This window comes from Schistocerca americana, unplaced genomic scaffold (genome assembly GCF_021461395.2).
Source record: "Schistocerca americana isolate TAMUIC-IGC-003095 unplaced genomic scaffold, iqSchAmer2.1 HiC_scaffold_77, whole genome shotgun sequence".
Classification (NCBI taxonomy): domain Eukaryota; kingdom Metazoa; phylum Arthropoda; class Insecta; order Orthoptera; family Acrididae; genus Schistocerca; species Schistocerca americana.
The window spans coordinates 590001-595000 of NW_025726533.1; the positions used below are offsets into that span (position 1 = coordinate 590001).

Here is a 5000-nt window from a genome sequence, read left to right on the forward strand (position 1 = left end):
CAACAATGTGTACCTTAACCTAACCTATATCGTACCGTAACCTAACCTATATCGTACCGTAACCTAACCTATATCGTACCGTAACCTAACCTATATCGTACCGTAACCTAACCTATATCGTACCGTAACCTAACCTATATCGTACCGTAACCTAACCTATATCGTACCGTAACCTAACCTATATCGTACCGTAACCTAACCTATATCGTACCGTAACCTAACCTATATCGTACCGTAACCTAACCTATATCGTACCGTAACCTAACCTATATCGTACCGTAACCTAACCTATGTCGTACCGTAACCTAACCTATGTCGTACCGTAACCTAACCTATGTCGTACCGTAACCTAACCTATGTCGTACCGTAACCTAACCTATATCGTACCGTAACCTAACCTATATCGTACCGTAACCTAACCTATGTCGTACCGTAACCTAACCTATGTCGTACCGTAACCTAACCTATGTCGTACCGTAACCTAACCTATGTCGTACCGTAACCTAACCTATGTCGTACCGTAACCTAACCTATGTCGTACCGTAACCTAACCTATGTCGTACCGTAACCTAACCTATGTCGTACCGTAACCTAACCTATGTCGTACCGTAACCTAACCTATGTCGTACCGTAACCTAACCTATGTCGTACCGTAACCTAACCTATGTCGTACCGTAACCTAACCTATGTCGTACCGTAACCTAACCTATGTCGTACCGTAACCTAACCTATGTCGTACCGTAACCTAACCTATGTCGTACCGTAACCTAACCTATGTCGTACCGTAACCTAACCTATGTCGTACCGTAACCTAACCTATGTCGTACCGTAACCTAACCTATGTCGTACCGTAACCTAACCTATGTCGTACCGTAACCTAACCTATGTCGTACCTTAACCTAACCTATGTCGTACCTTAACCTAACCTATGTCGTACCTTAACCTAACCTATGTCGTACCTTAACCTAACCTATGTCGTACCTTAACCTAACCTGTATTGCGCCTTAACCTAACCTGTATTGCGCCTTAACCTAACCTGTATTGCGCCTTAACCTAACCTGTATTGCGCCTTAACCTAACCTGTATTGCGCCTTAACCTAACCTGTATTGCGCCTTAACCTAACCTGTATTGCGCCTTAACCTAACCTGTATTGCGCCTTAACCTAACCTGTATTGCGCCTTAACCTAACCTGTATTGCGCCTTAACCTAACCTGTATTGCGCCTTAACCTAACCTGTATTGCGCCTTAACCTAACCTGTATTGCGCCTTAACCTAACCTGTATTGCGCCTTAACCTAACCTGTATTGCGCCTTAACCTAACCTGTATTGCGCCTTAACCTAACCTGTATTGCGCCTTAACCTAACCTGTATTGCGCCTTAACCTAACCTGTATGGCGCCTTAACCTAACCTGTATGGCGCCTTAACGTAACCTGTATTGCGCCTTAACGTAACCTGTATTGCGCCTTAACGTAACCTATATTGCGCCTTAACGTAACCTATATTGCGCCTTAACGTAACCTATATTGCGCCTTAACCTAACCTATATTGCGCCTTAACCTAACCTATATTGCGCCTTAACCTAACCTATATTGCGCCTTAACCTAACCTATATTGCGCCTTAACCTAACCTATATTGCGCCTTAACGTAACCTATATTGCGCCTTAACCTAACCTATATTGCGCCTTAACCTAACCTATATTGCGCCTTAACGTAACCTATATTGCGCCTTAACGTAACCTATATTGCGCCTTAACCTAACCTATATTGCGCCTTAACCTAACCTATATTGCGCCTTAACCTAACCTATATTGCGCCTTAACCTAACCTATATTGCGCCTTAACGTAACCTATATTGCGCCTTAACGTAACCTATATTGCGCCTTAACGTAACCTATATTGCGCCTTAACGTAACCTATATTGCGCCTTAACGTAACCTATATTGCGCCTTAACGTAACCTATATTGCGCCTTAACGTAACCTATATTGCGCCTTAACGTAACCTATATTGCGCCTTAACCTAACCTATATTGCGCCTTAACGTAACCTATATTGCGCCTTAACGTAACCTATATTGCGCCTTAATGTAACCTATATTGCGCCTTAATGTAACCTACGTTGCGCCTTAACGTAACCTACGTTGCGCCTTAACGTAACCTACGTTGCGCCTTAACGTAACCTACGTTGCGCCTTAACGTAACCTACGTTGCGCCTTAACGTAACCTACGTTGCGCCGTAACGTAACCCACGTTGCGCCGTAACGCAACCCACGTTGCGCCGTAACGTAACCCACGTTGCGCCGTAACGTAACACACGTTGGGCCTTAACCCAACACACGTTGGGCCTTAACCCAACACACGTTGGGCCTTAACCCAACACACGTTGGGCCTTAACCCAACACACGTTGGGCCTTAACCCAACACACGTTGGGCCTTAACCCAACACACGTTGGGCCTTAACCCAACACACGTTGGGCCTTAACCCAACACACGTTGGGCCTTAACCCAACACACGTTGGGCCTTAACCCAACACACGTTGGGCCTTAACCCAACACACGTTGGGCCTTAACCCAACACACGTTGGGCCTTAACCTGCTCTGTAATTGTCATACGACGCGTTAAATTAGTGTAGTGTTGCCTAACTGCAACCCCCGCAATATAGTTTGCTACTCGCACTGCCCGGTCCCCAGTGTATCGCTTCATGTTAAACACCTTGCAGCTATACACTGTAATGTGGATGGCAGCAGGACGTACATGCTCGATGCCCTTTGCAGTTGTTCATTGGCATTTGCAGTTGTTCATTGGCATTTGCATGGCGAAGCACTTAGCCTACGCTGTGGTACGGCCTGTGTCAACTGTCCGCTGATGTTGTACGTCCAAATCACACACTGTACTGCACATTGGTCCTCATGTACTGAATGATACATCGTGGTACATGTGACCGTACAACGACTGCGCCAACAACGGCGAACCATGCGGTCCAAATGTTGTGCACTCAGCTACGTGTCGTCTCCCTATAAGAGCTGGATTGCAGTGTGGTATGCCCTGGATGGCGATCAGCATGAGCCGTCTGTTGATGTAGTGGCGCGTGTTGTCAGACGTAGTCGTCTCTTCTCACACACCGTGATAGCATGGTGCACTGCGTTCCACATCTGCGACATGCGACAGAGGCCGGTTGACAGTCGTTCGCGCAATGGACATCGCATACGTACGGGGGCCACCTTCCACGTGTTCGCGAAGCGTGCACATGTTGTTGCGTGTATGTGGGCAGACATAGTGTGTCGTGACACCTGACACAGGCATGCAACAATCGTTGAATTTGCAAATGGCGATGGACGCCTACGTTTGCTGGTGACGTTACGCAAATGAACAACTGGTAAACCGTTGTGGTGCGGTTGTTCTCGCTAGAGGTGAATCAGTGATGGCGACGATCGGTTGAGCTACCAACCGGTTGTTCCAGCGATACCCACCATGCCCACGAACGTGAATGGCATCTGGGTGTGAAGCGATACGCGGCGGTGGCTGGGTGGGACCGTCCCCGGCCGGTGAGGGGGGGCCTCCCGGCGTGCTGGCCGCGCGGTGCGTGGGCGCACGCGCTACAGCCGGCTGGTGGGGGCGGCCAGTGGCAGGCGCGCCGGCCGACGGAGGCGGCAGGCGGCGCAGCTGCGCGCCGGCGCACCCTGCACGCGGCGCCGTGCGGCCAAAGTAGGTCCTCGCGGGCCCGGTGCGAAGCGCGGTGGACATCTGCAGTGTGCTGGTCCGATTGAGGACTGTGTGCGCTGAGGATGCGCCGCCGCCCGGCGCTCGGCGCCGCGACGCCGTCTGCTGCTCGGTCGCCTCTGCGGTTCTCGCAGGTGGTTTGTATCGCAGCTGTGCGGACGTGTTGGCGCGTGCGCTGTGCTGGGAGAGTTCGCTTCGGCACCCAAGTGGGGCTTTTGTCCTTCTGTGGCGCTGGCGTTGGAGCTGCCGGTCACCGTAGGTGGCGCGTGTTGTCTCCCGCCGGCAATGCCACGACAGCACGCTCCCGGGCCTCTGTCGGCAGCGGCAAGCTCAGTTGGGAGCACGGGTGGTCGCACCTAAAGCGTCTACTCGCCAAACTCCGGGCGATTGCGCCTCTCTCGAACCCGACCAAGTACTTAGGACGGCGCTGCGCGCCGCCGGGACCTGAGAGGGTTTCGAGGTGTATGGTGCAGGGGAGCTCAGCCTCCTCCTGTTTGCAGAATAATTGAGCGGACGCTTGCGTGTTCGCGCGGGCCCCCGGGACACACTCCCGGGCGGCCGGCTGCTCAGCTCTAGTTGACGCAGCTCCCTGGTTGATCCTGCCAGTAGTCATATGCTTGTCTCAAAGATTAAGCCATGCATGTCTCAGTACAAGCCGCATTAAGGTGAAACCGCGAATGGCTCATTAAATCAGTTATGGTTCCTTAGATCGTACCCACGTTACTTGGATAACTGTGGTAATTCTAGAGCTAATACATGCAAACAGAGTCCCGACCAGAGATGGAAGGGACGCTTTTATTAGATCAAAACCAATCGGTCGGCTCGTCCGGTCCGTTTGCCTTGGTGACTCTGAATAACTTTGGGCTGATCGCACGGTCCTCGTACCGGCGACGCATCTTTCAAATGTCTGCCTTATCAACTGTCGATGGTAGGTTCTGCGCCTACCATGGTTGTAACGGGTAACGGGGAATCAGGGTTCGATTCCGGAGAGGGAGCCTGAGAAACGGCTACCACATCCAAGGAAGGCAGCAGGCGCGCAAATTACCCACTCCCGGCACGGGGAGGTAGTGACGAAAAATAACGATACGGGACTCATCCGAGGCCCCGTAATCGGAATGAGTACACTTTAAATCCTTTAACGAGTATCTATTGGAGGGCAAGTCTGGTGCCAGCAGCCGCGGTAATTCCAGCTCCAATAGCGTATATTAAAGTTGTTGCGGTTAAAAAGCTCGTAGTTGGATTTGTGTCCCACGCTGTTGGTTCACCGCCCGTCGGTGTT

At 51.1% G+C, this 5000-nt stretch overlaps 1 non-coding gene across 1 annotated transcript in view; it reads left to right on the forward strand.

The window, feature by feature from the left end:
- The first annotated feature begins 4307 nt into the window (after nucleotides 1-4307).
- The window catches only part of LOC124590604, a 1910-nt gene continuing 1217 nt past the window's right edge, over nucleotides 4308-5000 (forward strand). Inside the window, exon 1 of the ribosomal RNA XR_006976662.1 lies at nucleotides 4308-5000. This exon is cut by the window's right edge and continues 1217 nt beyond it. This is a non-coding gene — a ribosomal RNA (small subunit ribosomal RNA).